The sequence below is a fragment of the Microtus oregoni genome, unplaced genomic scaffold, assembly GCF_018167655.1.
Source record: "Microtus oregoni isolate MIOR12 unplaced genomic scaffold, Mior012 000022F_ref0000154, whole genome shotgun sequence".
NCBI lineage: Eukaryota > Metazoa > Chordata > Mammalia > Rodentia > Cricetidae > Microtus > Microtus oregoni.
In genome coordinates this window covers 15,136,135-15,157,896 of record NW_024543081.1, presented here as the reverse complement: position 1 = coordinate 15,157,896, position 21,762 = coordinate 15,136,135, and the positions used below count along the sequence as shown (strand labels likewise).

At 46.0% G+C, this 21,762-nt stretch overlaps 1 protein-coding gene across 8 annotated transcripts in view; it reads right to left on the bottom strand.

Moving 5' to 3' along the window:
- The window catches only part of Sgsm3 (small G protein signaling modulator 3), a 32,811-nt gene extending 13,572 nt beyond the window's left edge, over positions 1-19,239 (bottom strand). For 3 of the 8 annotated variants that reach the window (XM_041671692.1, XM_041671697.1, XM_041671698.1), the window contains exon 1: positions 19,172-19,236. The gene's annotated coding sequence lies outside the window, so the exon portion shown is untranslated. The other 5 variants (XM_041671700.1, XM_041671699.1, XM_041671696.1 and 2 more) reach the window with 3 other exon arrangements.
- Between the last annotated feature and the right edge of the window lie 2,523 nt (positions 19,240-21,762).

Genomic DNA, 21,762 nt, shown 5'->3' with positions numbered 1-21,762 from the left:
CTAGAGCTGCAAGCCCCAGTTTTTTTCTGTAAAGGCTGGACAAGGTGCCCCAGGTACCCAAGCTTTCACATGGGGCTGTAGATTCCAAGCATGCTGACATGAAATACTTTTTCAGAATCAAAAGACATAAAAAACAGCCTACAGAAAAAGAGATGCTTACCGAGGATGTGAGCTAAGTACAGCCATCTGCAAAACACACTCCTAGGGGAACAGACGCCATTTCCAAACCTATTTTTCACAACACTTCCATGTCTCCTGAGTTCTGTGCAATGCCCACAGGACCATCCTATCCACTGGCAACACAGTAAAATGTAAACACAAATGAGAGACTGAAGCTGCAGCAACTAGACAAGCTCGCCAGCCAGATGTGGGAAACAAGACGACTGGCTATGTAGCTACAAGACCTTGTCGTAAAAACAAACAAATAAAAGTCTCCAGATTATAAACAGCCACTAGATTTATTATGTATGGCAAAGGAAATTCTGAACTCTTTTGAATTTTTATTTGTTTTTTGAAACAGGGTCTCACATGTGGCACCGGCTGGCCTGGAGCAGATTACTATGTAGACTAGGCTGATCTTGAACACACGAGATCCACCTGCCTCTGCCTCCTAAATACTGGGGAAAAGGTGTGTGCCACCATGCCTAGATCCTGTGGCTTTTTTATAGCACTCCGAACAACACAAAATAAAAATTCTGAGGCTGGGGGCTGAAGAGATGGCCCAGCAGCTAAGACCACTGTCTGTTCTTCAAGAGGAACCAAGTTCAATTCCCAGCATACACAAGGCAGCTAACAACTATCTGGAACTCCAGTCCCAGGAGATCAAATACCCTCTCTGGCCTCCACAGGCACTACATGTACGAGGTACACAGACATACATACATACATACATACAGGCACAACATCCATACATACACACAAAATAAAAGGGAAAATAATTTTAAAAAATAAAAGGGTGTGCCTTTTAAGAAAGTATGATGTGGGGCCAGTGAGAGACGGTTCAGTGGGTAAAGTTGTTCAAGCCTGATACCCTGAGTTCAGTCACTGGAATCCATGACAGAAAGAAGGAAGCAGTTCCTGAAAGTTGTCCTGACCTCCACAGAGTGCCACTCACACACACATAACAAGTAAGAGAAAAGCATGCCCTGGGTGAAGAGATGGCTCAGCAGGTAGAGCACTTGCTAGATAAGCATGAAAACAGGGGTGCAGATCCCTAGACCCTACACAAGAGCTGAGTTGGTGTGGCTGCTTACCTGCAATCCTAGCACATGGGGGTTGGGGCTCAGAGGGTGAAGACAAGAAATCCCAGAGAAGCTGACTAGCTAGACAAATGGCCAACCCCATGTTTATCATGAAACCCGTCTCAATATACAAGGTGAAAATAATGATGATTAAGGACACTTGATGTCAGCTTTGAGCTTCCACACACACACCTGCACATGCATACACATATGTACACACTACACACAGATACATATGAAAAGGGAAAAATTAGGAAAACTATTCAAAAAACAACAACAACAAGGTATCACTACATAGCTAGCTCTGGCTGGCCTGGAATTCGCTAATACACACCAGACTGGCTTCAAACTCAGAGATCCACATGTCTCTACCCACTGAGCCATCCCTTCAGGCCCCTTAAAGGATACGTTGATCAGCAGACCTCAAACCGCTGACTGTGCTGACATCACATCTCTGGTGCTGAGGCTGCTGGGTCTGGGAAACAAAACCCTTGAGACCCACCAGTCTGAATTCCCCCTTGGCCAGTCTTTCAAATTCTAGTTCAGATGGGACCTCTAACAAACCCTCCCTTTCCAAATCCCATGTTTATCCACCTCCCTCTCCTGAAAGAATCAATCACTAACAGATGTTCCTAGCGTCCCCGACTTCATACTGTTTGTGTACATGTCTGTTTGTTGTATATGCAGGAACTCGTCCAGAGTCCGAGCTAGGGCAGGTGTTGACAGAGGATAATAACCTGGTAGCTCCTGACGTACAACATACTCTCTTCTGGACCTATACCTTGGTTCCTATTGCTCTCCCTGCTTGCAATACACTTCATCTGACTAGTCCTTCCTCAATGCTCAAGCATTAGCCTCTTTAACACTCCCTCTGCCTCAGTATCTGTGTGGTGTCTGTCTGAGTTGGGGTTTCTATTGCTGTTAGGACAAAAACAACTCGAGGAAGAACGGGTTCATTTCCCTTACACTTCCAGGAAATAGTCCATTACTGAGGGAAGTCGGGACAGGAACCTGGAGGCAGGAGTTGATGCACAGGCCATGGAGGAGTGGTGCTTCCTGGCTTTGTCTTTATGACCTGCTCAGTCTGCTTTCTTGTAGAACCCAGGACCAACCAGCCCAGGGAGACCCCACACACAATAGGAAGAGCCCTCCCAAATCACTAATTAAGAACATGCCCCATAAGCTATCCTACTGAGGCATTTTCTCAACTGAAGTTCTCTTTTCAGATGAGTCTATCTTGTGTCAAAGTGACATAAAAACTAGCCAGTTCCTCTATGTTCCTAACCAACCTGTCCAGACATACTTAATAGCTACTATTCACTGCAGGCTTTCTCCATGCCAAGAACTCTAATGAGCAGAGCTGGATTAAAACCTGTAGAGGCCAGCCAGGAATAGTGGTGCACACTTTTAATTACAGCACTAGAGAGGCAGAGGCAGAAAACAACAACTCAGTCTGTTGGGGCTAGCCTAGTCTACATAGTGAGTTCTAAGACAATCGTAGTTATGCAGAGAGACCCAGCGGTGCAGGACAATTCTGTATTCTGTCAATTATGTTGTAAATAAATGCTGATTGCCAGGCAGGAAGTATAGGCGGGACAACCAGACAGGAAGTAGAGGCGGGGCAATGAGAACAGGAGTATTCTGGGAGAAGGAAGCTCTTTCTGCAGTCCTGTCCAGACACAGAAGAGGGAAGATGTGACTCGCCCAGCTGAAAAAGGTACCGAGCCATGTGGCTAATACAGATAAGACTAATGGATTAATATAAGTTATAAGAGTTAATAAGAAGCCTGAACTAGTGGGCCAATCAGTTTATCATTAATATAGACACTCTGTGTGATTTTCCTTGGGACTTAACGAATGCGGGAACCAGGCAGGACAGAAACCCCAACAAGCAGGCCCTCCCGTTACAACCCAGTCTCAAAAATGAACAAACAAAAACCCAAAACCCAAATGCAAAGACAGGCAAAAACCAGGGCATACATTTCATATAAAAGGATGCCATGGTAAACTGGGCAGTAGGTAGGATTTTACTTAATACTCTTGCATCTTTTTTCTTTTGTGCACGTGTGTGCAGTGTCTGCATGTGTATGTCAGGTGTATGTGTATGCACCTGTGTCTATGTGTCTATGTCAATGCCAAGTATTTCTCTCAATTGCTATTCACTGATGGAGGAAGGTCATTGGCTAATAAAGGCACTGCCCTGGCCCATTTTATTGGTTAGAGGATAGGTGGGAGGAGTAAACAGAACAGGACGCTGGGAGGAAGAGGAAGTGAGGTCAGACTCGACAGCTCTCCTCTCTGGAGCAGACGCCTGAGAGAGACGCCATGCCCCGCTCCCGGCATGAAGCTTCAACCCAGGATGGACTAGGCTAGAATCTTCCTGGTAAGCGCACCTTGGGGTGCCATACACAGATGATTAGAAATGGGCTAAATTAATATGTGAGAATTAGCCTAGAAGAGAATGGGCCAAGCAGTGTTTAAAAGCATACAGTTTCCGTGTAATTATTTCGGGGCATAAGCTAGAGCTAGCCGAGCAGGCGGCTGGGGTGTTGGGGACGCAGCCCCGCCGCCCTTATTACTACAATTCACTTTTAAGATTTGTTTAAGTACAAGGGTATTTTTGCCTGTATGTACATCTATGTCTCACGTGTGTATAATGCCTTTGAGACCAGCAGAGGGTATCAGATCCCAGGGTACAGGAAGTTAAATGGTCAAACATCACTATGTGAGTACTGGGAATTGAACCCAGGTCCTCTGGGAGAGCAGTCAGTGCTCTTAACCACTGAGTAACTGTTCCACTCATCTCCCTTCTCTTTCTGAGACAGATTCTCTCAGTAAACCTAGAGCTCACCAATTCAGTAAGACTAGTTGGGCAGCAAACCCCAGAGGGCCTCCTATCACAGAGCACTGGGATTATAGGTGTGCAGTTTGCCTGGCTTTTATGCGGATGCTGGGGACCTGAACTCAGGTCCTTATGCTTGTACAGAAAACTCTAAACTGCCCGAGCAATCTCTCCAGTCTCACCTACGATACAGCTAATGTAACAGGCAAATACTGTGGGACAATGGTCTCTACCCTGTCAATTGTATTTTAATAAAATGCTGATTGGCCAGTAGCCAGGCAGGGAAGTATAGGCGGGGATGACCAGGCAGGAAGTAGAGGCGGGGCAACAAGAACAGGAGAATTCTGGGAAAAGGGAAGTTTCAGTGTGCAGGTGTCACCCAGCGCAGGATGTGACTGCCTCGCTGAAAACGGTACCAAGCCACATGGCTAGCACAGACAAGAATATTAGGCTAATTTTAAGATGTAATGATTAGTTAAGAAGAAGAGCCTAAGATACTAGGCCAATCAGTTTACGATTAATGTAGACCTCTGTGTGTTTATTTGAGACTAAATGGCTGTGGGACCTGGTAGGACAGAAAACCTCAGACAACAGGCACAGGTCCATAATCCCAACACTGGGGAGGATAAGGAAGAGGAGCAAGAGTCTGAAGCCATTAGGGGTTATATAGTAAGTTTGAGACCAGCTTAGGCTACATTAATCTTGTTTCAAAAAATAAAACTAGGACCCACATGACAGCTCGAAACCATTTTTAATCTTCAGTTCCACGGAATCCAATGCCCTCTTGGGCCTCTGAGGACACCAAGCATGCACACGGCACACAGATATACATGCAGGCAAAACACTCATACACATAAAATATTTTTGAAATAAAATTAAAATAGTAAATGTTTTAAAATATCAAAAGGTGAGGCTAGGGAAGTAGCCTTAGTCAGTAAAGCACTGGTCATGTAGGAATGAGGACCTGAGTGTGGATTCCCAGAACCTGTAAAACACCACACACAACAGGACCTCTCTGTTATCCCACCACTTTCCTAATGCCTCCTGAAACTGACTGTTCTTATAACTGATGCTAATAAGGAGCCAATATTTCCTGCCATCAACATTACTACAAATCTCTCTGGCAGGACCTCCACCTCCAATCTTGTCACCTCCTCTGTCCACTGTTTTACAACCACATGGTCTTTTTTTTAAATATTTATTTATTATGTATACAACATTCTGCCTCCATGTATGCCCGCACACCAGAGGAGGGCACCAGATCTCATTACAGATGGTTGTGAGCCACCATGTGGTTGCTGGGAATTGAACTCTGGACCTCTGGAAGAGCAACCAGTGCTCTTAACCACTGAGCCGTCTCTCCAGCCCCACATGGTCTTTTTAAAATGGACCCAATCATGTCCTTCTACTCCTTAAACCCTTTTGCTTCCTTTCACAGAAAGGTGGCACACACCTTCAATTCCCAGTGTCAGAGTTTCAGGGCAGACAGGGCTATGCAAAGACCAGTCTTCAAAAAAGAAAAAAAAAAAAAAGGCAAGAAAGGCCTAAATTTGTTAACTTGACTAATGGCCCTGCGACCTACCTCTCGCTGGCTCTCAACACTGGAGCATCTGCCACCGTACATTTCCCTAAATATTCGAACCTGTTTGCTTCCTCTCAGAGCATGGTGTTTAATGAAGCCTGGATATCGTGGTCACCGGTGCTAACCTTCTAGAACTGGTCCTCCCCCTAACCCCAATGACCCTTGTTGAGAACATGTTTAGCATTCCACTACCTTTATTTTTTTTCTTTTGGTTTCTTGAGACAGGGTTTCTTTGTCACTTTGGAGCCTGTCTTGTAGACAGGCTGGCCTTGAACTCACTCTGCCTCCCGAGTGCAGGGATTAAAAGCATGCACCACCACCGCCCAGCTTATTCCACCACTTAAGTCCCTGATGACATCTCGACGACCTCCTCTACATCAGTGTGAGCAGCAGAGCCAAGCACTTCTTTATTCACTTCTGCTCCAGCTCTGGCTCCTGCAGGTTTGCTACTGGGGCCACTGTCCCTTCCTTAAGTCAATATTTCCTCTGTGATGAGGGATAGAATGTTCTTTTAGGCCAGAGAGGTGTGGCAGTGTAACATAGAACACACACTGGGCAAACACAAACCAGGCAAGGAGGAGCCTCCCCTGGAGCAGATGCCAAGGAACAGGCTGCCCCTTCCTGTTCAGCAGCCAAGGGAAATGCAGCCCTTCTCTCTGAGGCCTTCCAGTCCCTCCACGATCACGCCTCTCAGCCTCTCATATATACAGCTTGGCAGTATCCCGCTGGCTACGAGGAAAGCCAAAGCAAGTCATCTGCATAGCCTATCTATTCCACCACCAAGGGGGTGAAAATGAAATGTGTTAGCTAACTGAAGTTCAACATTCCGGGAGCCCCAAAAAACAGCCGGGAGGTATTGAGGAAAATAAAGTTACTTGAGAGCCGACTAGCGAAAAAAATCCACTGAAAAATCTTTTCTTAAATGTACAGTAGCATAGGGAGCCTGGTAATACAGCTCATAGGTAGAATGTTTGCTTAGAATGCAAGAATCCCTTAGTTTGATCCCCGACATCACACGGAAACTGTGTGGTGGTGTAAATGGTAACCAGTACTCTAGACGTGGGGGCAGAAGGATCAGAAATTCAAAGTCATTTTTGGCTGCATTCTAGGCCAGCCTGGTATGTATGTATGTATGTATGTATGTTTGTTTGTTTGTTTGTATGTGTATGTGTGTGTGTGACTAACTTTATATCATATTTCCTTCAGTGTTAATTCAAACTCCCCACAATTCTGGTGACCCCAGGGGACAGTCACAGCCTAAGAAGAGTTGAGGTCACAATTACAGTTGGGCTGACAGTGTAGCCCCCATGATGGTGGCAGGCTGGGCAAGCAGAGGCCCTGGGTTCCATCTATAGCACTGCAAAAGCAAAGCAACAAAAAAGGGGAGGTGCTGGAGACATGGCTCAGTGGTTGTGCTGGCTGATTTTACGTCAACTTGACAGAAGCTATAGTCGTCTGAGAGGAGGGAACCTCAATTGAGAAAATGCCACCAGAAAAAAAAAATCAAGACAAGCCTGTAAGCACATCTTCTTAACTAGTAATTGACCAGGGAGAGCCCAGGCCATTACAAGTGGTGCCACCCCTGGGCTGGTGGTCCTGGGTTCTATAAGAAAGCAGGCTGAGCAAGCCAGTAAGCGGCACCCCTCCATGGTCTTGGCTTCAGTTACTGCCTTCGGGTTCCTGCCCTGCTGAGTTCCTGCCCTGGCTTCCTTCCATGATGGATTATGATGTAGAAGTGTAAGAGAAATAAACCCTTTCCTCCCCAAGTTGCTTTGGTCATGGTGTTCATCACAGCAATAGTAACCCTAGGACAGTGGTTAGGAGCACTTGGTGCTCTTGCAGAGGACTCAGGTTTGATTCTCAGCACCCACATGGTCACTCACAACCAATCATTCATAACTCCACTTCTGAGGGATCCAACACCCTCTTCTGACCTCTAGGGGCTCCTGCATATACAGTATACACATAAACGCTACACAGGCACACATACACACACAAATTCTACACAGGCACACATACACACACAAATTCTACACAGGCACGCATACACACAAACTCTACACAGGCACACATAAATGCTACACAGGCACAAATACAAACACTACACAGGCACGCATACACACACAAACGCTACACAGGCACACATACACACATAAACACTACACAGGCATACACACAAACTCTACACAGGCACACACACACATAAACGCTACACAGGCACACATACACACAAACTCTACACAGGCACGCATACACACAAACTCTACACAGGCACGCATACACACAAACTCTACACAGGCACGCACACACAAACTCTACACAGGCACGCACACACAAACTCTACACAGGCACACATACACACAAACTCTACACAGGCACACATACACACAAACTCTACACAGGCACGCATACACACAAACTCTACACAGGCACACACACACACAAACTCTACACAGGCACGCATACACATAAAAACAAATCCATCTTTAAGCCTGCTGTGCAGTCTTTTCTTCTTTTCACTTATTTTCTCCCTTCTCTCTTTTTACCTCCCACTTGAGGATGATGGATTCTCCCTTTACATGTTAACTCTTCCACCCATAGGAGCCTTTCAGCCCAGCTCCTTTGTGGTATCTTACTTCTGAGCACCTTCTGGCTATTCCCCTCCACTACCTTTAAGTCAGTACTCAGATCTCCTGAATCCTTAAATTAGAACTACCAAACCAATGTGACTGAGTCCCTCGGCATTTTTATCTGCTTTACTGGCACACTGTTAAAGCACTTGTCAATGAACTCACTGCTTTAAACTTCGTGACTTAGCTTGCTCGTCTTAACAACTAGACTCTGGGGTCTCACTGCTTTCCTAATCATCCCATAGATGGACTCTTCCTCCTGTGGCCTAACTTCTCACCCTGTACCGCTGGGCTCACGAACCTAATCCAGGTTTTTAAATTTTTTCCCCATAACTCTGAGATATTCATCACATCAGTTTTTCCTCACTACTTAGCTGTTTTGTTATCAGCTCTTCCACTGCCTCATTTCCCATCAATCATGTTCTTGTTAAAAATCCACTGTTTGGGATCCATTCTCCTTCCAAAGTGGGATCTAAAGGGACTGGAAAGATGACTTAGCAGTTAAAAGCACTGGCTGCTCTTACACAGTTCAAAACTGTCCGTAACTGCAGTTCCAAGGATACAATACCTTTTTCTGTCCTCCGCACCAAGCACACACGTAGTACACAGACATACATTCAGACAAAGCACTCATACATACAAAATAACTAAAAATTACAAAGTAGGATTCAGGGTCAGAGAGATGGCTCAGGGGGTAAGGGCACTTGCTGGCAACCCTAAGGACCTTGAGTTTAATTCTCAGGAACTGCTTGGTGGAAGGAGAGAACATCTCCTGCAAGTTGTCCTCTAACCGCTACACGTGTGCATGTGCACATACAAACAAAACAAGCAAATAATTGTTTTTAAGTTGAGCATGGTAACACACACCTTTTTTGTTTTGTTGTTGTTCTTTTCTTTTGTTTCTTGAGACAGGGTCTCTGTATGTCTTGGCTGTCCTGGAACTCACTATATAGACCAGGCAGACCTCAGACTCATGAAGATCCACCTGTCCCTGCCTACTGAGTGTTTGGAATCCACCATGCCTATCAATAACAAACACCTTTAATCCCAGCATTTAGAAGGCAGAGGCAGGGGGATTGGTCAGGGTTATATAGTGAGACTCTGATGAGAGAGAGAGGAGGTGGTGGGTTGGGGGGAAGGAGGGAGACTTAGCCATCACTCAAGCAGCCATGGGCCACACTGCTATTCCCATCTTTCCATTGGAGATCTCACAACACATCTATTTTTATTCCATCTCCAGATGATTCTTTTTTTTATTATCCTATTTTCTTCTCAGATATTTAGGTTTCAAGGTTTAAGGTAATTTTAAAGTCTTATGTTTCTTTTACTCCTGAATTATCTGGAAAGTCTACTAATTTTGTCTCTAGAATACCTTTAGCTTCCATTGCCTTAGTTCATGCTCTCACTGCCTCTTTTCTGGTCCTCTGTGAATATCTCCTAACAAGTTTTTGTGCCATTGCCAGACTGTCTTCTACTCAAACACAATAGATTAGTCTGGCTGGCAGCCACAATCCTGCAATCCCAGTTCCTTCAGGAATCAGGAAGGGGAAGATAACACTTTCAAGGCCCGCCTGGGCTACAGAGCAAGTTTAAGGCCAGTTTGGACTACTTAACAATAAATAAAAAGTTTTTTTTTTTCAAAAAAAAAAGGAGCTTGAGAAAGCGCTCAATGGTAGACCACTTTCCCAGCAAACAAGACATCAAGTTCCATCCTCCAGTATGGGAGACTAGAGGAGGCCCTAGAAACAGACTAACACCCCAAGTAGCACAGCTGATTACATACACATGCTTCCAACCCACTTCAGCCAGAGGTCAAGTTCAGGATGCTCAATCCCTTCTCTGCCTTATGTTTAACATTTACTTATATGTATATATGTATACTTGTGTCTATGTAAGTGTATACCATGAGTCTATGGGTATCCTAGAGACCAGAAAAGGGTGTCAGAGCCCCTGGAGCTGAACTTAACAGGCAAGTGCTGAGAACCAAACTCAGGTCCTCTGGAAGAACAAAAATGCTTTTTAATTGCTGAGCCATCTCTCTAGTCCCTCAGTCTTACTTTTTGAGGCAGGGCCTATCACTGAAGCTTAGCTTTTAGCTAAACTGGCTGGCCAGCAAGGCCCTGGGATCTGTCTGTCTTTGCTTCTCAAATGGTGGGGTTACAGATGTTGTCTTAGTTAAAGTTTTAACTAAGAGACACCATGACCACGGCAACTCTTATGAAGGAAAACATTCAATTGCAGCTGTCTTACAGTTCAGAAGTTTAGTCCATTATTGCCATGGTGGGAAACATGGCAGCATGCAGGCAGACATGGTGCTGGAGAGAGAGTTGAGAGTTCTACATCAGGACCCGCAGATAGCAGGAAGTGACAGTGAATGACACATTGGCCAGGTCTGAGCTTCCAAGACCTCAAAGCCCACCCCACTAGTGACACTCCCACAAGACTACACCTCCTAATCGTACCACTCCCTATGGGCCTATGGGGGCCATTTTTGTTCAAACCACCACAGCTGTATACCTCCAGACTGCCGGGGATCCCAACTCTGTCCCTCATGTATGAGGGCTTTGCCTGTATATACAGCTGTACTGTATAGAATGTGTGGGCCTGGTGCCCACAGAGTTCTGAAGAGAGTCACATCCCCAGTGGTTACAGTCTGGAGTTACAGACAGTTGTGAGCCATAATGTGAGTGCTGGGAATCAAACCCTGGCCCTCTGCAAGAGCAAGAAGTCTCTTAATCAATGAGCTATCTCCAGCCCCGCCTGAATCAGCTCTGAACTGTATATCATGCTTCAGACACGGTAAGGCTGACTCAACATGCCTCTGTGCTTTATTGTTTCTTCTGCTTAGAAGACTGCCTTGCATTTCTACTTTTTTCCTATTTTCAGTACTCAGCTCTGAAATACCACTTCTGTGATGCTTTTCCTACTGCTTTCTCCCAACATCTCCTTACACTCACATAATGCCACACACACCAGTCATTTAGTTAGCTCTGTACCTTACCTTTCCCAGCAGACTCAAGCTCTGTTAGGACTTAAACTTGGGGCTTCCCAGAGCCTAACCCAGCTGCCTGTGCTATGAGCACTTAGTCACCTACTGCATGAAGCATCTACATGTATATACCTTCTTTAGTATTCTGAAGATGTGATAAAAATAAATCTGTATTTACTTTATTTAAACATGCACAAAACAATCTCTGAAAACCTCCATTTTCCTCTTATTTGTTTTAAGACTGGGTCTCACTATGCAACTCTGACTGTCCTAGAACTCACTATGTAGACCAGTCTGGCCTCGACCTCACAGAGATCCACCTGCCTCTGTCTCCAGAGTGCTGGGATAAAAGACGTGCACCAAAAAGGCGAAATCAGGACAGAAAAGTACCTGCAGAGTAAGTGAAAACATACTTACCACCTCTAGTACCATGCCCAAGACCCTGGCTTTGTGGCCTGGAACTCCAAGATCCGCCCACCTCTGCCTACAAGTGCTGGGATTAAAGGCACATGCGACCTTTCTTCTTGGTTTTTGCTTTGTTTTGTTTTTGAGACAGGGTTCTTCTGTGTACTAGCTCTGGAGACAAGGCCTGACTCAGCTTCCCGAGTGCTGATTTAATTAAAGGTGTGCACCACCACCCAGTGGAAACCCTATTTTCTAAAGATGTACTGATACATTATAACCTATCCCATATCCTCTTAACATGTGACGATGTGGTGGAGTTTTTATGCCCCCTCATCTTGACATGAAGCAAACCTCAGAGACTATCAACCCAAGGAATACTGTAGACTAACCACTATGTAGCACCCAAGGTTTTGTTATAAAAATGCCACGAGATCTTATAGTTCATCTATCACACACTGTGATTTATAGGTCAGTTTACATGGGAAGGACATCTGAGGACTTTGTTTTTAAGGAGGGGGAGGTGAGACAGTCTCAAACTGCTAAAAAGATTGCTAAGAGATTAGCACACTGCTGAAGAGAACCTACGTTTGATCCCCAGCACCCACATGGTGACTCACATCTGTAAGTCCAATTCCACAGGATCCAATGCCCTCTCTGGCTTCTAATGCACATGGTACATAAACATACAATCACACAAAACACTCATAAATAAAATATTTTTTTTAATTTTAAAAAATATTTTTTGGGCTGGAGAGATGGCTCAGTGGTTAAGAGCATTGCCTACTCTTTCAAAGGTCCTGAGTTCAATTCCCAGCAACCATATGGTGGCTCACAACTATCTGTAATGAGGTCTGGTGCCCTCTTCTGGCCTGCAGGCATACATGTAGACAGAATATTGTATACAAAATAAATATTTAAAAAAATATTTTTCAAAAAAGTAAAAAAAAAACGAGCACTGGTTGTTCTTTCCAGAGGACCTGGGTTCAATTCCCATCACCTACATAGAGGCTCACAACTCTCTGTATGTTACTCCAGTTCTAGATGTGATGCCCTCTTCTGGCCACTGAGGATACCAAGCTAACACGTGGTACATAGGCATATATGTAGACAAAACACCCAAACACATTAAAAATAATTTAAAAAAATTTTGAAGTTTCACACTGTAGCCAGGGTGGCCTCAAATTCACAGCAATCCTGCCTCAGTTTCTCTAGTACAGTCCTGGCAATACACATGTGAGCTGCCACAGTCTGCCAATGAAGAACCTGGAAAAGGCAGACATTGAAACGACATTTTTCTTTTGGTTTCTCAAGGCAGGGTTTTTTCTGTGAACAGAGCCCTAACTGTCCTGGAACTCACTCTGTAGATCAGCCTAGCCTTCAATTCAGAGAGCCGCCTGCCTCTGCCTCCCCAGTGCTGGGATTAAAGGTGTGCGCCACCACGCCAGGCTGAAAAACATTTGTCGACTTAATAAGTGAAGATACATGAATGAATGAGACCCCAAGGAATGGTAAACAGAAAAGGGAGCTTGGTACAAGTCACAGTGGGTGAGTTAGCATATGTAAACACACAGCAGAAGTTACTCTGCTCAGGAAAACCAGGCAAAACATCTTGGAAGAAGACCAAGAGTTTGCCACCAAAGAAAAAAACAAGAATAGAGCCAGGCGTGGTGCAGGCGTGGTGGCACATGTCTGTAATCACAGCAGCACTCAGGAGGCTGAGGCAGGATGGGTTGCTATTGGGATGGGGCGGGGGGGGGGCGACACACCACACGATCCTGTGGAGGTAAAAGGACAGCCCTGTAGAGTCAGTTCCCTGCTTCCACCTTTCCATGGAAGCAGACTCAGGTCTTCAGGCTTGCTTGCACCTGCTGAGCCATCTTACGGGTCCTGTAGAGCAACTCTGAGGTCAGTCAGGACTACAGACAAGACTGTCTCCAAAAGGAGAAGGGAGAAAGAGAAAAAGAGAAGGGATGAAAGCGATGCTGGACTTTCACCTCATTCTCAAGTCACACAAGTTAAGAGTATTTACCAATGGTACGCAAACATAAGAAATGGGAAATGACCTGCTCTTTCCTGTCTTTAGAATGTTAGCTAGAAGGCCCATCTTATTTTGTTAAGGGGCGGGGGTGAAGAAATCCTTCTTTGAGTCCTAACTGCAAATCATGCCTTTTCTAAGATTTTTACTGAGACTGGATCTCCCCTATGTTGCCCAGGCTCACCTGGAAATTTCTGAGTTCAAGCAATGCCCCTGCTTCAGCCTCTGTGGTAGCTGGGAATACAAGCATGGCCATCTTCTGTTTTAAGAATGAAGACTTTTGATAATTAGTGCTTTCAATTTCAGTTTTCATGTTACTCTTGTTGAGAATCTATCCAATGAAAGCTAATTAGTGAGTCAAAGGAAGCTAATCTTCTAAAACACACATCGTTAGAGAAAACCACAAATATAAGGCTGGGCTCAGGGTCCTAGTCCTCCAGAGGCAAAAGCAGGAAGATGCGGCAAACAACGCCTTTCTGCACTCTATGCACTACCATACAGTCCGCGAGCTTCGGGTAAGGGGCTGGAGGTTGAAACACACAAAGACACAGAGACAGGGAGAGAGAGAGACAGGGAGACAGACAGACAGGGAGACAGAGACACGGACCTCTAGTCACTGGCAAGAAGCCCTTTATTCAACAGCATCACAGAGGCTTATATACCCAACAGTCAGGTGGGCCAACAGGTGAAAACCTTATCCTCTGATCCTCAAGGCAAGGCAACCCGTGCTTGTGAAGCAGAGCTGGTAAACAACTTTGACACAGCTTTCAGTAACTCAAATCAGAAGGAGAATAAAGATCTCTAGCAGGGAAGAGCAGCTGGAGGCCAGGACTCCAAATGGTCCCAACAGGAAGATCCTGAATTCAAGGCCAGCCTGGGCTCTATAACAAGACCTCATCTAAAGCAACAACACAATACACATAAAAATAGTCAGTCACAATGATTTCTGCACCTGGGAGGCAAAGGCTGGAAGATCAGGAGTTCAAGAATACTCTTTGCTAAATAGTTATTTTGAGGCCAACCTGGGCTACAGGAGCCCCTTCTCAAACAAACAAAACCTCACAAATGCAAACTATATAGCACAGGTGCTTTAAAATGCAGGAAATGTATAGCTGGGTGCGTGGCACACGCCTTGAATCCTAGTACTCAAAAAGCAGAGATAGTGGATGCCTGTGAATTTGAAGCCAGCATAGTCTACATACCAGTTCCAGGGCAGCCAGAGTTACATGGAGACCCTGTCTCCTAAGGGGGGGACGACTACAAATATGAATACAACTGGAAGAGACACACTGTTACAAAATCATAGCTAACTGTCTACTGAAAAGAAGCTAATGTCTCATTTCTAGAAGGTGATCATAAGGCAATGAGACTACATTTTCAAAAAAGGAGTAATTTATTATGTAATGTAATATTAAAAAACCAGTGCTGTCAAAACAGCTGATAAGCCGCACAGAAAACTTAGCCTCATTACTTAGTCACATGCTACTACTACGAGCATTCATCTCTACCACGCTCAGCTCAATAATCCCAGAAGGCATTCAGCCTCCAAGTTATCACCCTAGGGAGAGAGGTGAGGTGGTGAACAGGACAAAGGCCCTACTCTTCAAGAGCTCACACTGAAAGCTGGTAGTACAAAGACAGACTTGTGGTTCAGCTCCTAGTCCGTCAGACTCCAAAGCCTGCACTTTATCTTTCAACCATATCACTTCTCATGGGGGAGGGGGTGATGCCTGCCTGGAAGAAAAAGCCACACACGGGAAAATACCACCTCCAGAGCAAGGGAAGGTTTCTCTCTGTCAGTGGTCCAGCATCTTTCCCCAGTTCCCAAGACTAAAGACTTCGATGGAAGCATTTACATAAGATACTGACAGTTTCCAACCTTTTTCTTCTTGGTCCCTAAAGCCCCCAGGCAAAATTTACAGGAGGAGGGAGGCACAGTAGATATTCGGTACAAAGCTGAATGAAGTTAAGGACGGTAGATGAAAGAGAGGGATAGGATCTGCTCTCCATTTTTTGAGACAAATTTCATATATCCCAGGCTGACTCGAACTATCTGTGTAGCTGAGGATGACTTAAAACTCCTGATCCCCCTGCCTCCACTGGGATTACAGGGAGGTACCACATCCAAGCACTTGGTGCCAAAGATCAAACCCAGGGCTTCATGCATGGTAGACAACAAATCTACAAATTGAGCTACATCCCCAGGCCCAGAATCTACTTTTTTTTAAAGATTTATTTATTAAGAGGCCACCAGATCTCATTACAGATGGCTGTGAGCCACCATGTGGTTGCTGGGAATTGAACTCAGGACCTCTGGAAGAGCAGCCAGTGCTCTTTACCTCTCCCTAGCCCCAGAATCTGCTTTTTAAGAACAAATAATAGAAAGAAAAATGGGCCAGATGTGATGGCACACACCTTTAATCCCAGCACTCAGGAGGCAGAGGCAGGCAGATCTCTGTGAGTTCAAAGGCCAGCCTGGGCTATAGAGCGAGTTTCAGGACAGCTAAAGCTGCATAAAAGAGATCTTGTCTCCAAAAAATATAAAATAGAAACAAATAAATAAAATGGGAGAAATTGAGTAATTTCTGGGGAAATATGACCACAGACGTAATTTTTCATATAATAAGATTGAACTGGGAATATACCTCAGTGGTAGAGTTTGGCTATCATACAAGAGTCCCTAGGTTTAATTTCAAGTGGTACATTAAAAGGGAGGAGTGGGCTGGGCGGTGGTGGCGCATGCCTTTAATCTCAGCACTTGGGAGGCAGAGTCAGGCAGATATCTGAGTTTGAAGCAAGCCTAGTCTACAACCCACACCTGGAAAGAGGAGGCAGGAAGATCTTGAGATCTAGCAAGCATTATGGGTGGGTGGGTGGGGGGAACTAGGGGTTTTAGAGCTAGAGAGTTGACTAGAAGTTGGCCTTGGCACAGCATGAGAAAATCACTTAACCTCTAGGCCTTATTTACACATATGTAAAATACAGTAACAGCTATCACTGACTGTGACAATTACAGTGTTTATTAGACAAAGGGGACTCGGGGTAACTGCCTCCAACAGATTACTACCGCAAGTAGAAGCCACACTCCTGTGTTCTAACCTCTCCCAACTAACTGTCCTATCCGGATTTCCTGTCCAAGTTTGTGTTACAAGCAATGACAAACAGGATCTGTAGTTCTGCGTACCACCCTTTGTGCTATTCCCACTTCCTTATGACAGTGTGAGCTCCTGGGTGGCGGCTGTGGAAAACTACTGCTCCCAGCTGAATGAGAGGCCATCTGGAGAACAAGCCGACAAAAGTGATGGCAAGTCACCGAATCTACGAGAGTCTGGACTTCCGCCAAAATCTTCATTGGTAATGAAGAAGAGATAATGTGAACACACACACACACACGGTTTTTTTGTGACTCTAAGCCAGTAAGATGCAGCCACTCCAGGCACAGTGTGACCAAAGCGAAGGTCTCCTGAGTCACTTTCTCAGAATTTCCCTCATCCCTCTGACATACTATCCACCCCAGTTCATTCTCCTGCCAATGTGAAGAGTTCCCAAATTCACAAAGAAAGAAGGTGGGTGTGTTTTTATGGAGAGGCAATTTTTGTTCAGAACCTTCTTTCCTTTTGCTAGGACCTAAACCAAAGGTCTCATTGAGGTAAACTAGCACTCTACCCAAGCCACATCCAGGACTCCTCACAGTCCCATCAAATTCATGTTTGTCCATCAACCCAAACACCTTCCCCTCTCACACAGATCATACACATCTGTGGTTAAAAACGGAAAGAAGGTAGGGTGTGAGGCCAGGTGGTGGTGGTGCATGGCTTAAATCCCAACACTTGGGAAGTAGAGACAGGTGGATTTCCAAAGCTACAGAGAAACCCTGTCTCAACCAAAAAAGAAAGGAAGGAAGGAGGGAGGAAAGGAGGGAGGGAGGGAGAGTTGGGTGTGATGATACATGCTTGTAAGCCAACATCTAAGAGACAGAGGCAGGAAACTTAGCCTGGTCTACAAAAGAAAAGCTCCAGACTAGCTATCAACAAGCAGCAGCAGCAATAATCAGGGGCTGGAGCCATAGCTCTGTGGTCAAGGGTGAAGACTGCTCTAGCAGAGAACCTGAATTTGGTTCCTAGAACCCATGCCAATCTCACAACTGCCTATACCTTTAGCTCCAGCAGATCTACCGACTTTTGCAGGTACCTACCCTACATGCACCTGTGAATACACGTGTGCGCTGTATTCATGTACTAAATAAATAAATCTTAAAAGTTTCAATCCAATCAAGCAATCAAACAGAAAATCAGGATGGGCTAAATAAAAAATCTACATTAAGGATCTGGGGGCAGCTCAGTAGTGAAGGGAGGCCCCGGGTTCCATAGCCATGACAAAGTAAGTAACAGCTATACTTGATTAGGAGTATCAAAATCTACAACAACAAAACAAGGTAGTAACCTTTCCTTAGAACGAACAGCAAACAGCTCATGGAAAACAGAAAGAAATGAATATGTCAAACACAGATGATTAATGCGTACAGTTCAGAGAGACCTGGAAGCTCAGAGAAGGAAAGAGGGGTAAAGAACTGGGAAATGTGTGCCCCTTTAAACTTAGTCACCAGCACAGTCAGAAAAAGCTACAACAAAAAGACGAAACTGAAAATTAGTCCCATTAAAAATCTGATTTTTCAGGGCTTGAGAGTGCACACCTTTAACCCCAGCACTTGGGAAGCAGAGCAGAGGCCAGCCTAGGCTACATAGGGAGCTGTCTCAAAAAACACACTCTAATTTACCTAGAAAAATTTCTTTCAAGGGATTTTTTTTAAAAAAAATATTCTGGGTCATTTCTAAATATCCCACCAAACAACAACACCAAAACCAAACCCACCGAGACCCATCGCAAGTTCCATACGTAGCATAAGACTGGAAGATTCGACACAATCTGTCACCGAAAAAGAAACTTGGAAGCATCTGCCATTTCCCATTATTGCATTATTGCCATTTTAAAGCAGCCGGATCCGCACCTCAATCTCAGAGTAATTTCCAGAATTCCAACCGGAAGCACACAGGCGACCCTGCCTAAATGTTCGCCTCAGTTTCCCCGATGCTAACACCGAAGCGCGCTCGGACCGGCCTAGATGCTGAACCAGAGTCTTAAATGAAGACACCCAAGTTCGCTCTGGAAGAGTTGCCACCTGCCGAGACGCCCGCAGCAGCCCCACGTCACAGGCAGGAGTCCCCGCGTCAGGCGCAGTTTCTCCGAGTCGCCGGGCGGGCGCCGCCGGAGGGGGTGGGTCTGTCACGCGCGTCCCGGGTCGCCGTGGGAGCAGACGCCGCAGCAGCCCGCCGCCCCCGTCCGAGGCGGCACCCGCCGCTTCTCCCTCAGCCCTTCACCGCTGCCCGCGGCCTCCACCCAGGAACAGCAGAGCGTCCGCCTCGCGGGGAGACTCGCACCCCACTCACCTGTCTCGCGGCCACCTCAGCAGGACAAGCTCCCGGCTGGCTCCCAGTCAGCGCGCAGCGGCCCCTCTGCGCACGCGCGAACCGCAGAGCCGGAGGCCGCGGAGCATGCTGGGGGCTGTAGTTCATGGAGAGACTGAACCCTGCATTCCAGGCCATCCTTTGGGGATGCCTCAAGCGCCTGGTCCATAGTGTGAGCAGCTGGGGTGGGGGTGGGGGGTTGGAGCAGTCAAGATGGGGAGGCTGGGGTCGATGCACAAGGCCGGAGACGGGTCTTCTCTTTCAGGCTCACAGAACAAGCCTCCAGATCAGCTTAATCCAGTTTTCCATCAGTCAGGCCCTAGGGGAAGCACTATTGGTTGAGGTTATGACCAAGAAGGGTGCAGTGTGTGGAGCCTGAAGGCTTGCTTTTGAGTCACTGTGTCAACATCTAAAGTACCCATGGGAACCCAGAACTTCAGGTTCCTGTGAGAACGCGATGTGTTGGGAAACATTTAAACACAGTACCGAAGAACAATCCAGAAAGATGGCAACTGTCACTGCTGGCAAGGAATCTGTCTTGAAAACTCCCTTGCCTCATTTCAGAAAGGCTATCGACTGCTTCGATTGCATTAAAGGCACATCTCACTTAAATCTGAAAGACACTGGGGCTAAGAGCCGCTTTCCAATGTCAACCCCTGTTCCTAGTGTTGGTTTGCAGCTGTGTCCCGGTGAACGAAATCAAAGACTACAAAACACAAGGCAGCCTCAGTCGTGACCCGGCTGTACAATATTTGGCTTACAATAAGCACTTTAGCGGGTGGTTCACGTCTCCCAAGCCCAAGAATGCACTGAACACAGAGCGAACGGTCTCATTCCATTTGTTGCAAGAATTCCTTCCCTGGGAGACAAGTTTCTACTCATTCTTTGTAAGGTCCCAATGATAGATCCAAGGACAATACCACTGAAGTTCAACCCAGAGAGCCAGTAAGTCTGTTAGGCTTACTTACAGATCACAGGTGAGGATTTGCCTACCGGAGCACGGGTATCCACAAGCGGCCATACTGCCGTCTTCACCAAAGCGGAGCAGCAGATAGCGCCCCTCTCAACTTCCCAAACCTACACAATCAGACACCTCCTGAGATCCTGAGGCCACGTGCAATTAGAACAGAACTGCCCCAAATGGCTACGAGGAGCGGCTGTGCTCTCAGGTGGGTGGAGAACGAGGAGTGGCTGTGATCTCAGGTGGGTGGAGAGCGAGGAGGGCTGTGCTTCTCAAGTTGGGGGGACAGTTACCCTCCTTTCGTACCCGCTTCTATGATGGATGCCAACAGCCCTACTGTGATGGCTGAGAGCAAACAGACACAGCTGATGTCGTGGTGACGGAAGATGTTTTGCTCAGAGGACTGATGTGCAACACCATTTAGAGAAGGATTGATCGGAATTATGAGAGGTGCTAAGCGGCAAATCGGGATCTGCATTTATTCCCTAAGAAGTCCATTTGTTGTCTTAGCTGCAGCAGCCTTCTGATTGTGTGCGACCCTCCCCCAACACACACATTAAAAAGTTACACGTTTTTACTTTCTGCGTTAGTGTTTTACCTGTATGTTTGTATAGCATGTGTATGCCTGGCGCTTGGGGAGGTCAGAAAAAGGCATCAAATCCTTTGGGACTGGAGTTATGGTTGGTTTTGAATCACTGCATGGTGCAGGAATTGAACCCCGGTCCTCTACAAGAGCATCAAGTGCTCTTAGTTGCTGAGCCATCTCTCCAGCCCCTCAGGTTTTTTTGTTTGTTTTGTTTTTTAATTTTAGACAAGGTCTCTCGATGTAGCTTTGGCTGACCTTGAGCTCTCTATGTAGACCAATGTGGCTAAAATACTCAGAGATCTACTTGCCTGGGCCTTTCAAGTGTTGAGGGTAAAGAGGTGTGTCACCATGTCTGGCTTATGAAACATTTCTTATTTCAAAATGCGACAGTAAGAACTCTACAAATATGTCTAGTCAGAAATCAGGAAGAAAAAAATGGAAACCGTTTAAAGCTCCTTGGACAGTGAGAGGTCAGGGCAAGGCCCCTCTCAGTTCTGAAAACGTCAAATATGTGGAAAATGGGACCCAGTGTATTGACATAATTCAGGCAAGCTGCATACGTGCGAAAACTAGCACCTGCCCCATGATGCAAAGTAAACAGGGGAAGCTGTACCAGCCAAAACCAAAGAGGGGCAGAGACTTCTCTGAATCAGAAAGTGGTTTTTGAAGCTGAGCAATGGTGGTGCATGCCAATAATCCCAGCACTTGCGAGGCAGAGGTAGGTGTGTAGTAATATGGAGCAGCGGGGCTGCGTTCCCAGCACCCCAGCTGCCTGGCTAGCTTATGCCCGGAATAACAACACACAAACTGTATTCATTTAATCACTGCTTGGCCCATTTCTATCTAGCCTCTTCTAGGCTAATTCTCACATATTAATTTAGCCCATTTCTAATCATCTGTGTAGCGCCCCTAGGTGCACTTAACGGGAAGATTCTAGCCTATGTCCATCCTGGGTCGGAGCTTCATCGCGTGCGTCTGCCTGGGAGCTGGGAGCATGGCGTCTCTCTGAGGCGTCTGCTCCCGAGA